General features: G+C 45.5%; 1 long non-coding RNA gene across 1 annotated transcript; it reads left to right on the forward strand.

Annotated features, from left to right (window-relative positions):
- The first annotated feature begins 19,194 nt into the window (after positions 1–19,194).
- LOC141578328 (uncharacterized) lies at positions 19,195–22,803 on the forward strand. The gene is made up of 2 exons (XR_012508528.1): positions 19,195–19,528; positions 22,635–22,803. It is a non-coding gene; the product is annotated as an uncharacterized LOC141578328 (long non-coding RNA).
- Positions 22,804–24,196: the final 1,393 nt, after the last annotated feature.

Below are 24,196 nucleotides of genomic sequence, written 5' to 3' on the forward strand. Positions count from 1 at the left end.
ATACTTTTTTATATTCTTTTCCATTTTAGGTTATTGGAAGCAATTGAATATAGTTCCCTGTGCTATCTGGTAGAAACTTGTTGTTTATTTATTCTGTATATAGTAGTTTGTATCTGTGAATCCCAAACTCCCAGTGTATCCCTCCTCACTCTCCCCTGTGGTAACCGTAAGTTTGTTTTCTATGTTTGTGACTCTGTTTCTATTTTGTAAATAAGTTCATTTGAGTCTTTTTTTAGATTCCACATTTAAGTGATAGCATATGTTATTTGTCTTTCTCTGATTTACTTCACTTAGAATGATCATCTCTAGGTCCATCCATGTTGCTGCAAAGGGCATTATTTCATTCTTTTTTATGGCTGAGTACGGTCATTCTTCTGCAGTAATACATAACGTGACTAGACATATTGAGATTCCATTGGCTTAATGGTCACCCAGTAAAAAGCAAATGTTTCACAAGGGAAAAAAAACAGGGGCTGGGAGAGATTCCTGGGTCCCAGGGGAGGAATGAGGGGCTTCCTGGGAGGCAGGTGCTGGTGGGCTGGGCAGTCCTGGTCTGTGGCAGCCAAGGGGATGCTTGAGGATGCTGAGGGCGTGGGGCACAGAGGAAAGATTGACAAGGAGGGGATGTGCCCATTTTAGGCTCACAGACCCAGGGAGGCAGTTATTCCTTTGTCCTGAGTGGAGGTCTTCTGCCTCATCCTTTCTACCCAAATAGCCAAAATTTATTCAACTTTGTTTATGTGCTGGCCACGTGACAGGCCTCCTTGTACGTGATCTCTGATCCTTGCAATTGAATAGCAGATGTTATTTTTTTCTCTTTTACTTCAATTATGGGGAAATTGAGGCTGGGAGACTTGAAGCAGCCTACCATGGAAGTCAGAAGCAGCAAAAACCAGGATTCAAATGGGACTCTGTCTAATGGTAAAACCACTGCTCATTGCTGATGAACTCTGACAAGTTATTGAACAATTCTTAGCCTCAGCTTCCCTGTTTGTAAAATGGGAGTGGTTAGAGTTCTCATCTTGCAGGGCAGAGAAATAAAATAAGACAAGTTAGACCCAAGGTGTCCAGTATGACAGTCATTCTCGACGTCTGGACAGTCTGAACTGAACTGGGACATGCTCTCAGTGTGAAATACGTATCAGGCTTCAGAGGCTTCATATGGAAAAAAGATTGCAAACGATCTCAATAATTTTTATATTGATTACATATTAAAATGATAATATTTGGTTAAAAAATATGTTATTAAAGTGAATTTTACCTGTTTCCTTTTCTTTTTTTTAATGTGGTTGCTGGACATTTTATTACGTCTGTGATTTGCATTATATTTCTTTAAAAGGGAGAGTATAGCTCAGTGGTAGAGCACATGCTTAGCATACATGAGGTCCTGGGTTCAATTCCCAGTACCTCCATTAAAAAAAAAAAAGAACCTAATTGCCCCTCCCCCCAAAAAACTGCATCATATTTCTTGTGGACATCTCTGAGTTAGCCCCCGAGTGTGGGAATACTGAGAATATTGGCCATTGTTAATGAAACAGCTCAGCTAGGCATGGCCCATATTAGAATCTGGCAATTCTACTTCTTTTACTTCCTTGGGTTAGATACTTTCTGTATATAATCTCATTTAACCCTCAAAATTCTGCCATTTTATGATTTTTAAACAAAATCTTTTCTGTGCTTGTTGGTCTTTCTCCGACTCCATCTCCTTGCAATTGGTGGTAAGAGCATCCTGTGAAAAGTGGGCTTTTCTAAAGGGCGGTGAGGACAGGGAAGCTGGGAGGACCGTGCTCAGCTTGAGCAGCTGGGAAGCTGCCAAGAGCCGGAGAGGACCATGCAGTGGGGAGAAAGGAAGAAGTCTGGCTGCTGGGACCTGCCTGGGGAGGTGGCCTCTCCTGGGAAGAAGGCTTGGTGTCCTGCAGCTGAGGTCATCCTGAAAGGGGTTGGCTCCAGGAGAGCCCAGGTAGCATGCTGGCCTCTGAGCGGAGGGCTGCCTACTGCTCCAGGCAGACCTGGGTCCTTCCTGCAAATCCAGATGAGCCGCAGCCACGACAGATTTCAGGGGACCACCCGCGTGGTCAGGACAAGGGTTAAAGCAGATTTGCATGTAAAATAGAGATTTTTACATAAAATGGTTCTTCCCACAATCCAAGATAGTAATGATGCTCAGGAAAACTCTGAACCCCATCATCCCTCCCACATCACAGATTCTTACAGAATTGGGTTCTTTCTCTTATGTGCTCACAGGGGACGCTGCTCCAGTTTGTACGTTCAAAATACTGATTCTAATTCCCTAATGTTACTGGGAGAACAAAGTGGACTTTTCTGGAATGAATCATGCCTTATAGAAAAGAATCACATACTTTTCTTGAGAAACTTGCAACCTCATTCTCGGTCCCAGGGGGACAAAGGATAGTGATTTCATGTTGTCAGCGGCTTACTCCCTAGTGGTTCTGAAATGTGGGTTTTCCTTTGAAAGGAAAGATGCCTCATTTTTTCTAAAGGACATCACATGGCTCTCTGTGGCACGGTTCAGCCCTGGCATCCACCACAAAGACATTTGTGTGTCCTCTGGGGCTGTGTGCCAGGCTCGCAGACTGCCCAAACTTTCTGCCCATCTGCCACAGGGAGGGCAAAGCCCGGGCTTCTGCCAGCCCAAGGCAAGAGGAACGCCCTTCAGGAACAAAGACAGCCTTGCTCCTGCCCCAAGCAGCAGCCCGCAGCCTAGGTGTGAGCCTCAGGCCACTGCGCACCTCTGGCTGCCCGACTCCGGGCGTCTGGGTACCGCGGACTGAGCTTAGGAAGGCCAGGACCAGTAGCTTCGTTTGACAGACAAAAGGTCAACGTGTGGTCTGACGAGTGTGTGACAAAGGCTGACTGGGAATGTCTCCTGTGCTGGGAGAGCCTGGAAGGTGCTGGCGACTTCTGCGGGCTGAGCAGCAGGGCCTCTATGATGGGGCCTGAGAACGCCCCCTCCTCCTTCCACCTCTTTGATCTCTGCCAGCCCCATGGGGGCCCCAGTTGGGGGAAGCAATTCATCTTAGACGTTACAGGAGCTGGCTCCAGAGAGACCTCACACTTCCAACCTTGGCTCTGTCTCTCCCCGTACCGCCTTTGGCAGGCTGCCCACCCCTCACCCCTTTCTTGGAGCCCAGTCCCCGCAGAAGCCGACCCCCAGATGAGGGGTCGGGGCAGTCAGTCACTTGGGAGGTGCAGGGACAGGCCAGGGAAAGGGGGGAAGGTAGCCGTCTTAGTCACCCGTGCTGCTCTAACAGACCCCATTTCCTGGGTGACTTGTAAACAGCAGGACCTCATTTCTCACAGTTCTAGAGGCTGAGAAGTCCAAGATCAAGGCGCCTGCAGACTCTGTGTCTGCCAAGAGCCTGCTCCTGGGTCATAGATGCTACCTTCTCGCTATGTCCTCACAGGGCAGGAGGGGCAAGGGAGATCGCTAAGGCCTGTTTTTTTTTTTTTTTTTTTTTTTTTTTTAATGAGGTATAATAGACATACAGCATTGTCCTTGGGGTGTGCAGCATAATGATTTGATATGTGTGTATATTGTGAAATGATTATCACAATAAGTTCGGATAACATTCATTGCCACATGTAGTGACAATTCTTCTTGTGATGAGAACTTTTAAGATCTAATCTCTTAGCAACTCTCAAACATACGAGACAGTATTGTCAACTGTAGTCACCACGCTGTACATGACATCCCCATGACTTATTTATCTTATAACTGGAAGTTTGTAACTAGGGTCTCTTATTTTATTTTATTTTATTTCATTTTATTTTTTAAATTCCATTTAAAAATATACATATATGTACTGTTCATTGTTTCTAAGAACAGTTTAGAGCTTTAGCTTTTTAAACTTACATAGTTATCAAAGGAATAAAGCCAACCACAAAATAAGAATCAACAAAGTGGGAGGGTATAGCTCAAGGACAGAGCACATGCTTAGTATACACCAGGTCCTAGGTTCCATCTGCAGTACCTCCTCTTAAAAATAAAAAATAAACCCAATTACCTCCCCCTTCAAAAAAATAAATAAAAAGAAAAAACAACTTAAAAAAAAAGAACCAACAGAATGTAGTAATCTGGTCATAAAGACAGTCAAATGTGCTTACACATATTCAAGAACTCAATCGTCTAAGTCATAAATAATAAATAGTTCATTTGTGTTCTTTTTTGTGATTCCACATATAAGCAATATCATATAGCATTTTTCTTTCTCTTTCTGATTTACTTCACTTAGAATGACAATCTCTAGGTCCATCCATGTTGTTCCAAGTGTAGGGTCGCTTTTATAAGAGCACTAATACACCCTCATGACCTAATCACCTTCCAAAGCGCACCCCCACCTCTAAATACCATCACACTGGGGATGAAGTTTGAACATGTAAATTTTGGGGGAACACAAACATTCAGTCTATAGAAGCAGCCAATAGAGTGCATTATTAAACCAGCTACCACAGTGGGAAACTAACACTTCAACCTACGGGGAAGCTCTGGGAAGTGGGATAGAACACCCAGCTCACAGTCATCCCAGCCAACGGGTGAGGGAGCTGGGGTATGTATACCCTACAATGTTGGGCACATGTTAAGGACCTCTCAAGGGGTTAGTTAACTTCCAGGTGGTTCTGGCCTGTCATGTTCATGGGCAAAGTGGATTTTTGCAGCCTAAAGGTGGTTCTCACAAAGATACAGGGACAGGCCATTTGGGGCCAGGCTGGGGAGTACCAAAATGGTGAGGAGATATGAAGTGAAGCAATGGGAGCATCTGTTACACCCTCCAAGTCTCATGGGCTGTTTTTAAAAGTGAGAGTAATCATGGCTTTTATTTTGCAGGCAGGATAAAATAAAAAGTTAGGCCTGCAACATGAGTGGCTTAGAGCTGTGCTAGTTAAATGTTGGCCACTTTTATTGGGACCACTCACCTTAGCAGTTTTTGCCCTAGGATTTTGTTCACGGTTCCATCATTTCTATTACTTCCTTGAGAGCCCTTGAGCCTTTGTGCCTTAGCACCAACATACAGGTCTAAAGAGGGATTTGTGCCTTGCTTTTGTGTGTCCCCCAATTTTGAAGACAGTGCTGTCACCTTGCTGAGTTGAGATGTAGCAAGTAACCAGCCAGGGTATGTAACTATTTCTGGATGGGAATTATGAGTAATTTTTTCTTTTACTGTGCTGTATTCTACCTTTTCTATGGTGAGTATATATGACTTAAATAGTACAAAATTATAGCTGCTTTTTTCTCTTTATATATATATATATTTTTCATTGAAGTATAGTCAATTTACAATATGTCAATTTCTGGTATATAGCATAATGCTTCCGTCATACATGAACATACATATATTCATTTTCATATTCTTTTTCACCATAAGTTACTACAAGATATTGAATATAGTTCCCTGTGCTCTACAGTAGGAACTTGTTTATCTATTTTATATATAGTAGTATCTGCAAATCTCGAACTCCCAATTTATCCCTTCCCACCCCTTCCTCCCAGTATAGCTGCTTTTAAAGCTACATCACAGCTGACAGTCCTAGGAATGTAACCAGACCTAAGAGAAGGCAGGTTGAGAGCAAATAACCATGTTTTTAAATCTGAAAAGCAGTGACCTGAGATGTCCATTGACCGCCTCCTAGGGCTGCTTACTTGTGTGTTCTGTCTGGTACATGGTAGCCATGGTGCACATTTTTTCTAGAAAAAGTCACTGAAAACGTCACTGGACCAGTGCATTTATTCCAAGCGGCTATGAAATTGTTAGATGATTGAAAAATACATATATGTATCTTGCAGTAAAATAGGTAATTTAAATAGTAAAATCAATCTGAAATGATGTAAGTCAAGCAAATAATATAATGGGAACTATCTTTTCAAATATCTGAGCCACATAGACATTGTTTTTTAATTCTACAATGTATTTTTATCATTTTTCTAGCACTGAAAATGAATAAGGTGACATGGTATGATAAACACTTGGAAGTTGCACAAGACATATCTTTTTGTCGGTGTGATTCCCCCCCCCCCCCCCCGCCTTTGGACAATTCACACTGGAGACGATGAAGATTAATCACATAAGGGAAAACAAGCAGGTAAAAGCAAGTCTCTTCACAGGCACACAGAGGCCCTTTAACCACACCTCCAGGTGGGACTTACTTCTCACCCTGATCTCAGTTCCTTTTAATTCAAGCTGTATTCCAACAGTTCAAAGAATCAGTCCATCAAAATAGTAAACTTAAAGAAAAAGCAATGATCATTTAAAAGCACACAATATGGAAACAGGATTTACAATAAAACTCCATGTGTCGGCCAGTATACTGCTATTTCACTTCTTTGCTGGATCTGGTTGAATATTCTAGATTCCTTAGTCCTCCTGTTTGCAAGAGGTTTAACAAGTGCTTGGTTTTCATGGCCAGAATGAGTATATTTGTCCTGGATTTTCCTACAGCTCTCTTTTGCATTCAGCTTACAAAATGGATAAAAGAAGTAGTTAATATAATGGGCAGAATCAATACTCTAGAATTTAGGGACTTTGGAAGCTGTCACCCCAACAGAGCAAAGATCTCTTTGAAGGCAGGGACTATTTTAAATTATATATGTAGCTTTATATTCTCCCTGGATTAAGTAGAGATTGAATGAGAGACAAAAATAGCACCTGGCACCGAAAAAATGATGAGTTACTAGTTTTGTTAGACCTTAAAAACACCATACGCTATTATTAAATACAAAGAGAAAAACGGTAGCTTTACAGTGAAGAAAGCTGGCAGACGCGGCCTGAACCAAATGATTGAAGTGGACGTTGTCAGTAAGGGGACAAATGGATGTGATGCACTGAGAAAGCCCGCATCACTTGTGGGGTGTTCTTGCCAAAGGTGCGTAACTTGAATCTAATCATGAGAAAATATGCGACAGACCCAAATCAAGAGACAGCCTGCGAAACGACAGGCCTAGACTCTTCAAAAATGGCTGTCAGGAAAGACCGCCCCCCCCCAAACCCCTGCCCCAAAAAAAGGACCCGCAGATGATCACACTAAGTGAGGTAAGTCAGACAGAGAAAGACAAAGATCATATGGTATCACTTATATGTAGAACCTGAAAAAATGATACAAATGAACTTATTTACAAAACAGAAACAGACTCACAGACATACCAAACAAACTTATGGTTACCAAAGGGAAAAAGGGAGAGGGATAAATTAGAAGTTTGGGATCTGCAGATACAAACTATTATATGCAATACAGATAGACAACAAGGTCCTAAGGTATAGCACAGAGAACTATATTCAATAGCTTGTAATAACCTATTGTATAAAAGAATCTGGAAAAAGAACATATATATGTGTATGTGTATATATATAAAACTGAGTCACTTTGCTGGACACCTGAAGCCGTGACAACATTGTAAATCTATCCTTCAATAAAAAGTAAATTTATACTTCAATAAAAATTAATTTAAAAAAAAAACAGGAAAAAAAATTTAAAGGCTGAGAGACTACTCCAGATTGAAGAAAAGTGAAGAGATGTGACCATTCAATGCATTGTATAATCCTGGACCCTGCACTGGGAGGAAAATTGCCATAAATGACATTGTTGGGAAATTGGCAAAATTTGATTGTGGACTGTAGCTTAGGTAATAATATTGCATTCATTTTAAATTTCCTGAATTTGATAATTTTACTGGAGTTCTGTAAGATGTCTTTATTCTTAAGAGGACACATGCTGAAATACTTGGTTGGCATAAGTGGTTCAGAGAAAGAGAAAAAAATAGATAGAGAGTCCCATATAATACAGTCTCGAAACATATACAGAATCCCATAAATCTTAGCAGTTATTAACAATTGAGGTGAAATTCACAGGACATAAAACTAACCATGTAAATGTGTACAACTGAATGACATTAATAACATCACAGTGCTGTGCAATCAAATCACCACCTCTATCTAGGTTCAAATCATCATCATCTCAAAAGGAATCCTCATACCCATTAAACAGCCCCTTAATGCTAACACCCTAGCATCCATATTCTGATTTACTTTTTTTTTTTTTAATGAAAGTACTGGGAATTGAACCCAAGACTTCACATGTGCTGAGCACGCACTCCCCCACTGAGCTATTACCCTCTGTGATTTACTTTCTACATCTATGGATTTACCTACTCTGGATATTTCATGTAAATGGAATCATGCAATATGTGGTCTTATATGTCTGGTTTCTTTTACCGACTTTAGTGTTTTTGAAGTTCACCCGTATTGTATCAGGAGACTTCATTTCTTTTTATGGCTGACTGATAGTCCATTGTATGTATCTGCCACATTTTGTCCATCTGTTTATCCACTGATGGATACTTGGGTTGTTTCCACCTTTTGGCTCCAGTGGAGAATGCTGCTGTGTGTCTTTGTGTTCGAGTCCCCATTTTCACTTCTTCTGGTATATACCTAGGTCGTATGATAAGTTTGCTTGCCTCTTTGGTTTCATATTTTAACGGAGGTGCTGGGGATTGGACCCAGGACCTCCTGCATGCCAAGCACACACTCTACCACTGAGCTACATCCTCCCAGTATGTTTGACTTTTTAAAAAACTGCCAATTTGTTTTTTCAAAGTGGCTGCATCATTTTACTATGTGTACTGTTCTTAACAACTCTTCTCAAAGTTTGTAATTATTTCAAAGTCAAAAGTTAAAAAACAAAAAAAAAGTGTGCACCCAGGTGGAAGGAAAAGGAAACCTAAGTTCAGGGAAGTGGGGGAGTGACCAGAGCTTTATCCAGTCAAGTAAACGCCTGTGAACTGGGAGGGTTAGAGTGACAGGCAGGGCAGCTCAAGGGGAGATTCCAGAGTGGAAACTTCTGTGAGGGATGACACAGCTTGAAAGTGCTACCTCAGCACTTCCATGACCAGAGAGAAACCCAGCCCGGGCAGGCAGAGAGGGCAGAGTGCGCCTCAATTTCCTTGGGGCTCTGGGGGTGCACACACGCATGAATGAGCATGCGCTGTGAACGCGGCTGTGATAAATGCACATCCGTGGGAAACTGCCATTTTCCTTCCAGAAAGCTGCCTGGCTGCCCGTGGTGCTGGGACCCTCGTATGCCGAAGGAAGGTAATGTTCACATCCTATGGTTGTTCTGATGGTTAAAGGCCAGCGTGGGTCCTCAAAGACGGCAAAGCACTGATAGACCTTAAGGATGAAAACTAAAGCCTCTAAGTTCCATTTACATCATGCTTGTTCCTTGCTCTTGCCACTCAGAGTGTGGTCACCCCACCAGCCACAGGGAGATCCCCTGGGGCCCCGTGAGGAATGCAGACTCCCAGGCCCACCCAGCTGGCTGACCCAGAGTCTGCATTTCAACCAGATCGCCGGGTATTTGGCCAGCCCATTAAAGTTTAAGAAGCCCTGAATTAGTGCAGAGATTCCTAAACTTTCCTGATTTCAACAATCTTCTGGGACTGCTCATTAAAGAATTCAGGTTCCCATGCTCCCCACAGTGGAGATGAATTCGATGAACCTGGGGTGAGGCCCTGGAACGTGGATTTTTAACAAGCCTCTGGGTGAGTCTTCTGATCAGATAATTTTGGTAAGCAGTACCTGAAATGCATAATTTTAAAGTCAAAGGGGGAAATCGGCCTCCTGGAGAGAGATTGTAAACACTTCTCTGGGAGGTCTCTGAAACACCCTGGCGGTGCAGGAGGGACTGCCAGCCGGGGAGTCTGACAGCTCTGACGGGCTTGGCTGAGCCTCTGCTCCCTGCTGAACACAAAGTTCTACTTTAATCCTGATACAAGAAAGGGAGCGCTCTACTCCCGGTTGCTGGGGAGAGGAAACTGAGGCCCAGAGATGGCAGTGGTGGCCCAAGGTCGCCCAGCCAGTATGTAGTGTTGGGACCAGGATCCAGATCGACTTCCTTCCTTCTACCTGCTGTGATCCAAGGAGCCTGGACCCATCATGTAGACCCGTACAGTGTCAGTGTGCGCCTGCCAAGACCTCGCGCCTGGCTTCCTTCCACCTTCCTTCCCCTCCTCTGCCTCTGACCCCCGGGGGTGAGGGAACAGAGAGCAGCCCGTTCTTCTGGGCTGGAGGGTTTCCTCTGGTCACTTCTCTAAACCTCTGTCTCCTTAACTGGAAAATGAGAATGACATTAGTGCAGAGTTAAAGAAAAAGATATTCTTTAATGAAAACACAGTGAGAATTAAGTAGAAAACACACTAAATTTTTTTTACAATTTTTAAAATAAATAATTTTTAGAGCAGTTTCAGGTTTACAGAATATTGAGTAGATAGTACAAAGAGTTCCCATGTATTTCTTTCTTGACAGTATCCCTCATTTAAAAAAATTTATTTTTACACAACTTTTAAACGTTACTTTCCATGTACAGTTATTACAAAATATTGACTATATTCTCCGTGTTGTACAATACATCCCTGAACCTGTCTTACACCCAATAGTTTGTACCTCCCACTCCCCCACCCGTCTACTGCCCCCTCTTCACTGGTAACCACTAGTTTGTTCCCTATATCTGTGAATCTGCTGCTTTTTTCCTTATATTAACTAGTTAGTTGTATTTTTTACATTCCACATATCAGTGATATCATACAGTATTTATTTTTCTCTGTCTGACTTATTTTACTCAGCATAATGCCCTCCAAGTCCATCCATGCTGCTACAAAGGGCAAAATCTCGTTCTTTTTCATGGCTGAGTAGTATTCCATTATATATGTATAGACCACATCTTCTTTATCCATTTATCTGTTGATGGACACTTAGGTTGTTCCCATTTCTTGGCTACTGTAAATAATGCTGCTGTAAGCACTGGGGTGCACAAATCTTTTCGAATTCATGTTTTTGTAAAGCATATTACATTTTCTGGTACATAGTGTGTGCTCAATTAACAGTAGCCATTTCTGTTTATTATTTCTGCAGCAGTAAACAACATTCAGAGATGGAACCTAAGGAAGAGTTTAGAGTAGGCATAACTCCTCAAAGAGGAACTTTCCCTTATTTTTGACCTATGTGTTGGAGTCAGGCAATTTTGGCTCACAAGATGTATTAGTTTCCTGTGGCTTCTGTTATAAATGGATCACCACAAACTTGCTGGCTTAAAACAACAGAAATTTGTTCTCTCAGTTCCAGAGGTCCAAAGTCCAAAATGGAAACATGGGCAGCCCTGCAGTACCTCCAGGTTCTATAGAGGAGCATCTTCCTCTGCCTCTCCCAGCTCTGGGGGGCTCCTGGCGCTACCTGACTTCTGGCAGCATAATTCCGGTCTCTGCCTTCGTCCTCACATGCCTTCCTCCCTGTGTCACTCTGTGTCTTCTCTGCTTCTGTTTCCTGTAAGGACACTGTCAGTCATTGGGTTGAGGGTCCACCAGATAATCCAAGATGATGTCATCAACAAGCCTTCACTTAATTACATCCTCAAAGACCCTTGTTCCCAATCGGGTCACACTCACAGTTTCCAGGCGTTACAATGTGGGCGGGTATTTCCTGGAGCCACAGTTCAGTGCAGGCGTGGCTGTCCTGCATTTCCCCTGCCCCAGGAGAAAGGTGGTTAGTGGTCGGGGACCATTGACAGGAAAGGGAACGGGAGAATGGGTCTGCTCCGTCCTTCCCCAGCTGCCCCTGCTTCCCACCATTTCGCCCTCTCCCTGATTCACGGCCCTCAGCTTTGGATCCCACTGCTGCAGCCTAGGCCCTTCCAGGTTTCCCAATTCAAATTCCAAGTGTTGAAAGGTGCTGGCCAGCCTGGGACAGGCTGACCTTAGGTCAGGTAGACACCTGAGGGCTCATGACTCAGAACATGACCTCCTAGCCCGCTCCTTCAGCCCTCCTTGCTGGGGCTGGGGAGGGAGTCTCCTTAAAAGGAGGCTATTTGTCCACTATATAGAGGTTCCTTAAAACACTAAAAATAGACTTATCACAGGATCCAGCAATCCCACTACTGGGCATATATCCAGAGAAAACAAATTCAAAAAGAAAAATGCACCCCAGTGTTCAGAACAGCACTATTTACAGTAGTCAAGGCATGGGAACAATCTAAATGTCCATTGACAAATGACTGGATAAAAAGTTGTGCTATATATATATATATATATATATATATATATATATATATATATATATATATATATATATACAGAGAGAGAGAGAGAGAGAGAGAACAGAATACTACTCAGCCATAAAAAGGGGTGAAATAATGCCATTCACAGCAACGTGGATGGACCTAGAGATGATCATATTAAGTGAAGTAAGTCAGACAGAGAAAGACAAACATCATATGATGTCACTTAAACGTGGAATCTAAAAACAAAAAAACAAATTTTATTTACAAGCCAGAAATGGACTTATAGACACAGAAAACAAACTGTGGTTACCAGTGGGGAAAGGGGAGGGAGGGATAGATTTAGGAGTCTGGGGTTAAGAGTTGTACATTACGATATGTGAAAGAGATAAACAACAAGGACCTCTTGTACAGCACAGGGAACTATATTCAATTTCTTGTAATGAGCTGTAATGGAAAAGAATCTAAAAAAATACATATGTATGTGTATGTATAACTGAATCACTTTGCTGTACACATGAAACTAATGTTATAAATTGACTATACTTCAGTGAAAAATAAGAATTAAAAAAAAAAGAAGGGAGCTATTTGAGTAGACCTCTCTTGCATGGAGAATGTGGTGGGTTCCTGGGCTCCACATTGTACCTCACACTGTGTTCCACCTATTGAAACTCCTTTTTCTAAGGGAGTCACGCTTTGGGGGAGGCATCAGCATGAATCCAGGGGTCACCTTATAAGGGAGGCTGTGATCACAGCAGCCCTACTTAACCATCACCACTTTCATTCCTCATTTAATCCTCTTAACAATCCCCCGAGGGGGTCCCTAGCATCAAGAACATCAAGGCTTATAGCAGTTAAATGACTTGCCCAAGGTCACCTGGCTCCCAAGTACAGTGCCTTCTCCCAGGCAGCTTCTCTGTGGTGGCCATCCTGGCTAATGCCACACCTCAGTCACTGCCTTTGGAGATCAGGTTAGAGTTCATGCAAAGCCCAGGGCACCGTATGAGAAAAGAGGGCTGAATTTGGGGGAACTCTGATGGGAACGATAACATACCTGAGGATGGAGAGCTGGAGGACATTGTCCGCTTGTTCCAGCAGAAGTATTTCGAATCTCAAGTTCTTTCACACATTTTTTTCTCTCTTCGAGTATTATCCTTGAGGGTTTGTTGCCTATAAAACATGTGAGGGGAAATTAATTACAGTTATTTATCCTCCCTCGATCAGGAATGAACCGTGGGGGGCTGTAGCGGAGCACAGAAAGGCCCCCCACGGAGCTGTGAGAGCCCTGGACATATTCAGAGATGCAGCGACATGGCTTCCGTCCCGGGAATGCGCAGGAGATCCTGCACCAGGAAAGTGATGGGCTGCACCAGGGACCAGGGCTGGAGGATCCCCTTTGAGGTTTTATCAAGGAGTCTGCCTTCCTTTCTTTGCAGTCTCCCAGGCATGGTTCTTGGTGACCCAGGACCCTCAGGAAATGACCCTCAGGAAGATTTCTCTTTACCCAATTAACCCCCACCCCCACACACTCTTAATTTTCAGGATAATAATTAATTTGGAAAAGAATGAGGTAACCTTTCAATGAATTGTATTTTTAGTGGGCAGCCCTTGCTTGACACAGAAGCATCAGGACCACGATCCAGGCGTCTCCATCACCCTCCTCTGAGATCTGCCCTTTTTTTTCTTTCTTTCTTTTAATGCTTCAAATGCATCTTTGCCAAAGGAGACGTGGACTCCACCCGTCCAGCTCGGGACGTCATTTGGGCCTCTGCAGGCCTGCTGGGCTCTGCGGCTGGGTGTGCTAAAAATAACTGGAGAGGTTAAAAAGAAAATGTTGAAGCAGATTTAAGGGCTCTTCTGGAAAATGAAACACAGAAGCTGGGCCCTGGGTGGTTCTATTTAAAGATGAGCATCATCTCAGCCATTCCTGTGGACCTACACGTGAAGACTTTACGTCCTGAGCTGAGCCAGTGGAGGGCAGGAGCACCTGCTCTGTCCAGGGGCCCCCTTCTCCCACGGGCTCAGCAGAGCAACCGCCGTCCCGAGAGAAAGGCTCAAAGCTGACCACAGCTTGGCCCTTTAGTTTCACAGGCGTCCCATTGAATCGAGGGAAGCGAAAATAAAGTTTTCTAGGTCAATTTCACAATGTTATCTCCTGTGAAAAGCAAAATCAATGAGGCTATGAAAACTTACAGTTAAAGGACTTTTGTGGGGTCCTCCCCCTACTGAGACAGAGAGGGAGAGGAAATCAGACTGCTTTGTTCAAAGCAACAGCCTACACAAGCTTTTTTTCTTTCTTTCTTTCTTTTCCTTTTTTTAAATTTTTAAACACATCTGGTCTCAATCTTTATACACCAGTGGACAAAAGCAATTAGACAGCTCTGCTTCCCATGTCATAATAATGAAAGTCATATATTTTCCATGGCTGTCTCATTTGGTTACCCAGGTCTGCAGAAAGAGCTTAAATGGAATTTAAAATGCGGGTCTTTGCTTGACAGTACTGTAAGTGACACGAGAGATGAGTGCTTCAGCATCTTCCAGGACCAGGAGAAGAGAAAGGTTAGACGCTACAGGTGTGTGCTAAGACGTGCCCAGATACCCAGTCTCTCTAACAAGCCCTGGGGGATGGGGATGCGTTATCACACTTGGTTCAGCTTCGGAGAGCTCTCTTGACCAATCTGTCAGTGGCGGCTACAGGAGCTTTCATATAAGGTGACACTTTGACTCTGTCACTGTAGTGGTCAGGTCTCTTTTGGCTGCAAGGGACAGAACTCATTACAATCCAGCCTAAGGGAAAAAGAATTGGTTCATATACCGGGGAAATTTAAGAGGATGAATCTGGTCACACAACTGGTTCCAAGGCTTCAAGCAATGCCATCGACTTTTCCTCTCCCGGAGACGCTCCCAAAATTAGCAGCTCCAAAGAAAGGGTTGCCTCGGTACCAATAGTTCCAGCAATAGTTCTGGAATTAATTCTCGTTGAGTCAGGTGCCCATCCTTAAACTGGTTACAGCTTTAAGTCACTGGTCCGTTGCTGGAGATGGGAATGGGGTCGGCTCCATGAAACTGCAGGACTGAGTTTGGGTTGGGGTTGGTTCCCCCAAAGAAAAAGGCGTTTCAGAAGGGGAAATGGATTCAGGATGCCATGGCTAGCCCACAGGGGACCCTTGTGAATTGCAGAGAGGCAGCCCCTCCAGGCTAATGCAGCCTTATGCAGGATGGGCAGATGGTACCCACCTTCCTCTGGGCAGAAAGCAGCCCTAGACGGAGACACATGGTTGAGTGAGCAGAGATAAACCCAGGTGTTCCCAGTGCCCACTCGCCTTTTTAGCAGAACACTCTTGCACAGTGTGACAACTGAGCAACTGTAAGGGGTGGCACTGGTGGGCGGGCAGATGTCCTGATAACCACCTAAAGCCTCTTAAAAGAGATCCCTCGCCCTGAGGGTTCTTGCCTGACAGGCTTAAGCTTCGGCTTCTGCATGGGACCATATGCATTAGCCATTTTACAACCTCATGTTTGTTCAGCCCTGGCTGTGTGATGTTAAGCCGAGGAGGGAGGAGCCCAGACCCGGTTTGGTTTCTGGCTCCGTCCCTCACCCCCCGGACGCACCTGCTCCAGTCCTGATGGTTTTTGGATCTTGGCTTCCTCACGTGTTGGACAAGAGGACCCGCCTGAGTGCTTGTCCCTCCCCCTAAAAGTCTCTGTTGGGAAGAAGCCTGGTGGTTTGGGGGTCTTTGCTTTCCTCCCAGTCTGCTTGACACTCACTGCTCGTGTCCACAAAAACAATTCTTCCTTCTACCTCCCGCCCCCTCCCCCCAGATGTGTGAAATTGGCGGTTTTACTGCCTTAGTCAGATCCAACACCTCCAGGGCGTCCTCAGGTTGTAACCTCCCTCGCTGGTGACACACAACCCCCCTTGATGCCTGTTAGGCAAATTAGCACCCACTCACCAACCGGGGCCCCTGCAGAAGCTGGCTGGGGACAAGCTCAGTGTGTCTGAAAGAGTGAAAACACAAAGCACAGCAGTGGGACTTCTGTCCCCTGGGGCCAGACGCTCACAGCCTCAGCAGAGGGAGGGCCATCAAACCTGGGGTCTGTAGGGGAGGGAGGGACATGCACCGATACCCCTACTTTACCTGTGGGCCCCAGGAGCCCCTGGGGCAGGGGGCAGATGGATTCTCTCATGTTAAGGCGGGCATTTGACACCCCTGTTTGCATTTGCCAATAGCAAATTCCAGTGCCAGCCCAGAACCCCGTGAATATCTTGATGACTCTGTTATCAAACAGAAACCACACTTCCTTTTCTGTCCCTCTGCCTGGTCCCACCCACGTAGGCCTGAGGGAGCGAGGGCCGAATGACCAAAGTTAGCCTCTACCAGAGAGGCTGGGGGAGGGTCTGGGGACTGTGTGACATGTCCTTCAGGGCGAGCTGGTCTGCTTCCCTTCCTCTACTCACCGCCAAGTGGATCTTCCAAGGCCAATAGAGTGGGGTTAGGCAATGCCTATGGGTGCCACTGGGTGCCAGTAGTGGAGTATTTTGGGGTCTAAAGAACCAGTCACACACACATGGAGTGTCTTTGAGTCATGCCTCCTGTATCATTCAGTGTCTTCCGGGCATCAGAGCATACCCGGGGACGTGTGGTCGTGACAATGCCTGTATTCACAGAGCACCACTCAGTCCTCAGGGCCCGTTTATAGACAGGGTAAAACCCAGCAGTCCAGAGCCTGAACTCCTGGACTCAAATCGTCACTTCTCCAGTGACTGAGGAAACGGCAATACATGACTTAACCTCCTGGAGCCTCAGCTTGCTTATCTGTGACACGCAGGAGACTCCCGGCCCCTCCCCTCACAAGGCCGGGGAGAGTGCGTTGCAGTAACCCACATGCAGGTCGCAGCACGTGGGCAGATCGGGTGGTGACTGCCGTCATGATCCGTGAACCTATTTCAACTGACAGCCCTTTTGAAGTCATTTTTCTCTTTTGAAGATATTTCCTTCTTCTGATAAGTGAGGAACGTGAGATCAGAAAGTCAAAAACAAGCATAGGGGCTGGGGAGGCCAGGGGGAGAGAAAGAGATTTGGAACTGGGAGGCAGGGGGGACACAGGCAAGGGTCACCGCAGGGGACAGAGGCTCCCTCTCCACGTGGCTTCGAGTGTCTGGCTGAGTTCAGAGGAGGGGTCATGACCCACAGGTAACTGGCACGAGACAAGGACATTGACAGAGGACCAACTTACGGAAGGGCCCGAAACATTACAGCAAATAGAGAGGAAAAGATTTGACTGGCATTTCATCCTGGAGAAAAAAAAAAGATACCAAAATTATGAAAGGAACTTTACCCTCTAACAAAATTGAGATTAGGATCTCAGCCATGTGGTCATTCTGAGAGAAAACAAATTTGAACCTTTTCCCCTGATAAAATCGTGTGCTGTCCTCTGCTTCATCTTTGAGTTTCACATCACATTCGTAAATAGGCACACTTCTTTTTTTCTGCAAAAATATTTGATGGTCTCATCAATTTTGAAGGCCTTTTCTGAATCCTTGTTATTCACATTATTTCGTCTTACTTCTCCATTTTCTCTTTGGTAGCTGTTGACTCGGTCAAGGCTTTGAACAGTCCTGCTAAGTTACTTTCACTGACTTCAGGAAACCCCGCGCCACTGCAAGATTTGTCATTTCACCTTCGGAACTGATTTGCATTGAAGCTGAGTTGTAATTTTGGACACTGCTACAAACCACACGGGTGTGGATGTGATGGGTGGGGATGGCTGCTGGTGTGAAACAGGGAGAGACTGTGTTCTGGTCCATTGGTACAGTTTCATTTTTATGACGACTTTTGTCTCATATGCAAGTCATGGCTGTAGGCGCTTGGGTAACAACAAATTCTCGGATGACAACCCTACCCTGGGTAGGAATGAAGCACATGGTTTTGATAAACACGAACCTCCATGGCCAAAAATGTGGCTAAAAGCGTCTTTATATAGGCAATTGCAGTGGGATGAAAGAGGGCAGGAACGTGATGATAGTCACAGGTTGTACATAACACACTGGATAAAATAGGGAACCACTAGTCCATTCTGAGGTAGATACACAGATGACTCAATTGAAAGTCTGATGAGGAATGAAATGTTTACATGGTTTCAGTGGTCTCTAGGAAATACTTAGGACAGGGAGAGAGTCACACTGTTGAAGAGGAGCCTGGAAGACACCGCTTAGCTCAGGGAGCCCAGAGGACATCACCAGCCCTGGGCAAACAGCTGGCGCCCCGCACGGCGGGATGCAGCCGGAGGAACCCAGTGTGGCTTCTCTGACAGTCCCGACAAAGGGGCTCTTTTCCTGCCTACATCTAATCAAGGGCAAACATCCAGTCAAACTAAAACTGAGGGACCTTCGAGCTAATCTGGATGGTAGTGCCAAGGATAGAAAAGTCAAGGGAAGAACAAGGAGCTGCTCCCAATCGAAGGAGCCTGATGACTGATGCCCAGGTGACCTGGAGCTGCATCCTTCTGCTGTGAGGATGACGTGCTAGTGATGGCTGTCAAACCTTGAATGGGGCTTGGAGATCAGGTGGCAGCAATGTCTGTGTTAATTTCTTAACTTCTCAAAGGATTGGACTCTATAAGTGTGTGGGAAACGCATACTGGAATAGTCAGGGCATCGAGTTTGCGATACACTCTCAAATGGTTTGGGAACGAAAATGCTGTTTGGACTAAACTCCCAACTTTTTTTTTTTTTTTTTTACTTTTTTTTATTGAGTTATAGTTATTTTACAATGCTGTGTCAAATTCCAGTGTGGAGCACAATTTTTCAGTTATACATGAACATACATATATTCATTGTCACATTTTTTTTTCCCCTGTGAGCTAAGAACTCGCAACTCTTCAGTAAGTTTGGGATTGTTTTTTTAAAAAAGAGCAAGGAAAGAGGTCATGTTCACTGAGCAGCTGGCAAATGCACCCACGATGCAGGGCGGGAGTTAAAGGCAGTGCTGAGGAGCGGCACAGGCTGATGTGTGTTTTGGGGAGACACCTGCCCTGCCAGGCATGTGGGGGGTGGGCACGGGGAGGGAGGCAGAGGAGGGGCTAGGAGAAGATGCTGACGATAAGGGCTTGAACTCAGGCAGTGAGACGTGCAAAGTAGAAGACAGAAGTGAGACCTTCTGAGGTGGGAGACCCCTTAAGATTTGGAGGAAAAGAGGAGGAGGAGATGAGGAAGGTTTCAAGCCCCTTGGAGAGGATGGTGTAAGGGAGCAGCGGCTGGGGCCGGCAGGGAGTGGCGGGGAGATGCTGGGATACAGCAGCAGTCTGGCTGTGACCCTGGGCTCCCCTTTCATCTCCAAGGTGTCAGCCAACCTGGCTCATCTTCCCAGAGCGGGGATTTGAAATCTTGCTGTGACATTTCCACTGAGACACCAGGAAGCAACGGAACATGATCCGAAACCAGATCACAGCAAGCAACATGAATTGAGGGGTTAGTGAGGAGGGGGGAAGGAGAGAGGGAGAGTATGGGGGAGGGGGAGTTTAGGGGAAGGGAGGGAGCACGGAGTGGGGGAGGGAGGAAGCATATGGGGAGGGGGAGGGGGAGCCAGGGGGAGGGGAAGGCTTGGAGGTTGCGGGGAGGAGCCTGTGAAGGAGACAGAGGAAGTGTGGCGGGAGAGGAGGAGGGGAACTGATTATTTAATAACATGAACATGGACCCCAAACTTTCTTCTGCTTACTGTGAAAAAGCCCACCAGATCACAAGGGGTTCCTACTCACTTTCTGACATTCTGGCTTCGTTTTTTTCTTACATATAAACCAACCCCTATGATTAAAAGTAGAACCCTCCCCACAACCAGCAATTACGAGAGGAGGCAGAGTGTACCCCTTAGGGTCCCATCTTCAAATCTCTGCTCCACCATTTGCCAGCCGTATGACCTCAGGACAGTTACTTCATCTGTGCCTCAGTTTCTCCATCTGTTAAATGGGGGTCATAATAGGTCCTACTCCTAGGACTGTTACAAGAGGTAAACATGGTAAAGCTTGATAACGACTTGGCATCATGGTTGGCACTGTGCAAGTGTGTGTTATTAGGCAGGCTGCTGACCGTGCAGGCCAGCCACAGACTTCTAACTGCCTTGCTGCTGCATGAGTGATGTACAAATTACACTCTCCCAAGCGCAGTTCCTGTGGGCCAGGAACTTCTGAGGTCCAGGGGCCAGTTTAGCCGTCCAGTTGTTGGTAGATCAGAGCCAGCATGGTTGACCTCAGGAATCCATGACTACTCTCACACATGGGGGGACTATGGATATGACTGAAGAGGGTGGCTTCGGGAGGAGGGGGGAGAGCCTGAGTCCCCTCAGGATGGTCCTTCTGGACCTCCTCCCCTCCCCCGTCCCGGCCCAGTCATCTAGTAGACCAGGACTTCTCAGCCTTCAACATGCAGACTCAGGACATTGTTAAAATGCAGATTCTGCTAACAACATGGACGAACCTTGAAAACAAGATGCTGAGTGTCACAAAAGGATAAATACTGTATGAGTCCTCTCTCCGCGGTACTTGGAGTAGTCAAATTCATCAAGACAGAAGTAGAATGCTGGTTTTCCGGGCCTGGGGAGGCGGGCATGGGGAGTCATTGTTTAATGGGGGCAGAGTCAGTTTTGCAAGATGAAGAGCATTCTGGAGGTGATGGTGACAGCTGCACGACAATGTAAAAGTACTTGATGTCGTTGAACTGTACTCTTAGAAATCGAGTGTAAGTTTTTTTTTACCTTTTTTTGTTTTTTGGGGGGGCAGGAGGAGGTAATTAGGTTTATTTATTTATTTATCTTAATGGAGGTGCTGCAGATTGAACCCAGGACCTTGTGCGTGCTAAACACGTGCTCTACCCTTCCCCCGAGGGTAAGTTTTATCTGTGTATTTTTTTTTACCACAGTGAAAAATTATTTTTTTAAAAATGCAGATTCTGATTCACTATCATAGGATTGGAGCCCGAGACTGCATTTCTATAAAACTTCCCGGCAAGGCTGTTGCCATGTGACCACACTCCGTGCTGAGGATCACATGTTGGGTTACGTTGAGTTACCTTGAGTCAGCAGTTGCTGCAAAGCTGCCTTTAGCTCCTTTTTCACAATCCTAGCACCTGCTTTGCATTAAAGCTATAGTAACGGCTTAAGTGAAATGGAATTGGACTCTAAGCCCTTTGAGAGCTCTGGCCTTCTCATTCGACACTCAGAGAAGCTGCCAAGAAAGCTTCCATCACAACAGACACAATCACAGCAAAATCCTTCTATAGCTGGAATTATTCTCTGGTCCTCTAGGGCTGGGCTACTCGCTAGGAATTGACCCCCAGCCAACCAGCTCATCTGGTCAGTTACTAGGGGGTCCTTCTAACGGGTCCGAGCCCGAAGCTTTCCTCTGGTTCGCCCAGCAATACGTGGACCACCTCTGTGATGTTCGCTTCTCAGCTTCCCATCTTAGACCAGTAACTGGTGCGTTTATGGTAGGTGTGCAGTAAATATGCATTGAATGAAAAGAGCTCACACGGCAGGGAGGGTACAGCTCAAGTGGTAGAGCGCACGCTAAGCATGCATGAGGTCCTGGGTTCAATCCCCAGTACTCCCTCCAAAGAGAAATAAATTAACCTAATTACCTTTCCCCCCAAATAATAAAAATACATACATAAAATTTTTAAAAAAAGAACTCACACAGAGTGCTCATAAAGCAATCGTCTGAGAACTTTAAACAGTAGATTACATTTTCCAAAAAAGGTCATAAAATATCGCCCTCCTACATGTTCTTCCTGTAATATGGCCTGGATGTCCTTCCCACGGAGGACTGGGGATTATGTCCTCTCCCTTTGAACCTCAGTGGACTCAGCATGGATCAAATGGGCATTTGCAGGGAAAAGTCAAGACCTTTTTGCACAGGTTGTCAAATGCTATGTCTTTGGAGAAAAGATCTTTCTAGAACTGAAGTAGACCTTCTTCTTGTGTTAGCCAATTATTGCCACAAAAGGCTGCACAACAAACCCCCCATCAGTGGGTTTACAGTACTTTAGTCTCAGGGCCCTGTGGGTGTGCTGGGGGCTGGGAACCAGGCGGTGCTCAGCTTGGGGTGAGGGGTTGGGCTGCACATGCCTGCTGTCCTTCTCTAGAACGAACGGGCTCGCCTAGATGTGTTCTTGGACGGTGGCAAAGTCTCAGGAGAGCAAGCCAGGTCCTGCCAGTGCTTCCCAAGCCTCCCTGGCTTCTCACCTGCTTGCATCCCAGGGGTCACAATCCCCACGACTGAACCCACAGTCAAAGGAGGAGAAGAGGCTGAATATTTGTAACAATAGCCACAGCTTTTGCAATGTTAACAACATATTTGGGAGCATTTCGAGGTCTCACAAACATATGGTGACCACTTTCTGGTACCACTCAGAACCCAGAGCACACTATTTTCAGAGGCTGTACGGTGCTCCGTCACAGAAATGTATTTCCTCACTCCTCAGTGGTTGAGCATTTAGGTTGTTTCCTTTTATTGCTGCTGTCATTACTATATTACAAGATCTATGCCCCTAAATCTTAGCTCACATTTCCTGATTGTTTTCTTAGGATCCAATTTCTGAGAAGAGGAATTTCTGATCAAAGGAACTCAAAGTTTAAAGGCTGCAGACAGAGCATTAATGACAGAGAGCTTTGTTTGAACTCCCTCCTGGAAAGACTACACACGGACTGGTCTGTACAAGTGGAAACTCACTAATAAACTCTTCATTGTAAAACATGTGAACCTCAGGTAAATCTGGGTGGCATGAGCCTATTTTGCCTAGGACTGGTCACTCACAAAAATGGGAAATCTAACTTTTACTGGGGAGAGAAATCCTCTGCTGGGACCTGTAATTCAGAGTCAACACATTTATTTTGCAAAGCACTAGGGAGGGGTACAGAGAACCAAATGTGCTTTCTGTGAGAAGAATTTATTTTTTGTTATAGAATTTAATTGCTAAACCGCACTTGGTAAGACATGTTACATTTATTTTTTTTAATTAAAGTTCCGGGCCCCCCACTGTCAAAGTTGGTGAGAAGTCCAAATCAGTCAATTTGAGAGGACTCACACACACAGACACACACACACTGTCCCCGGCCATATAAATATGTATAACAGGGCACTCAGGTTTTGCACTGAACAGCCACAGGGGGAGTTATCCCATAGACTATGACATGAATGGTCCCTTCAAGTTGTGATGCAGGGTAACGCCCCCTACTTCCACCCCACTTCTGTTACTGAGTCCAAACTCGTTCTGCTCGCCGCACAACAGGCCAATATATCAGGAGACGAGGTGTCGGGACAAAGAATAGCAACTTTATTCAGAAAGCTGGCAGACTGAGAAGATGGGGGACTAATGTCCTAGAGAACTGTCTTCTCCAAATCAGAATTTGGGATCTTTTTATACTGAAAAGGGGGAGAGGGTGTGGTTGGTTGTTGCAAACCTCTTGGTGTCGGAATCCTTTGTTCTTGCAGCTGTCCACGTGGGTCAGGTCACGGTGTCCCTGTAAACCTCCAACAAGACAAATGTTATTCTCTGTTCTGCAACTTTTTATCTCTATATGAACGGGAAAGTGTTCCACCCTTAAAGGTCAGAGCCTTGAGAATGGGCTCCCCTGTATATTTCAGGCTCTAGGCAACATTGTTTTAGAAAAGGTGCAGAACCAGCATGACTGAGCCCAGGAAACAGAGCACAGGGTCGGAGCCAAACGGACGGACCTAACATGGAGTCAGATTTACTTACTGCAGTTAGTTGTACGAGAACCATGGCGGTCATGCTAGGCGGGGAAGTGGGGATATGCCGGATCTTTGGCTGATGTGATTCCTGATGCATTTGCTTCTTGGCACATCCATCTGAAGTTGGGTATCTCTGCGGGCAGCTCTGAGGGTAACTCCAGGCGCCCAGCTCAGCTGTGGGCTTTTCACTGACACTCTCAAGGCGAAATCGTTTCCAGCCCAGACCTCACAGGCACCCAGCCAGCCATCTGTATCCCTGGTCCTGCCCCCTCAGGAGGGGATGCTAGAAGAGTAGTCATGGTCTCTTCCACCCTTGAAGCTCACAGCCACCAACATCCTTCCCTCAGATATTTCCCATTCACCCCCTGGTGGGCCTCAGCGGGGGTTGAAAACT

This window comes from Camelus bactrianus, chromosome 1, assembly GCF_048773025.1.
Source record: "Camelus bactrianus isolate YW-2024 breed Bactrian camel chromosome 1, ASM4877302v1, whole genome shotgun sequence".
Lineage (NCBI taxonomy): Eukaryota > Metazoa > Chordata > Mammalia > Artiodactyla > Camelidae > Camelus > Camelus bactrianus.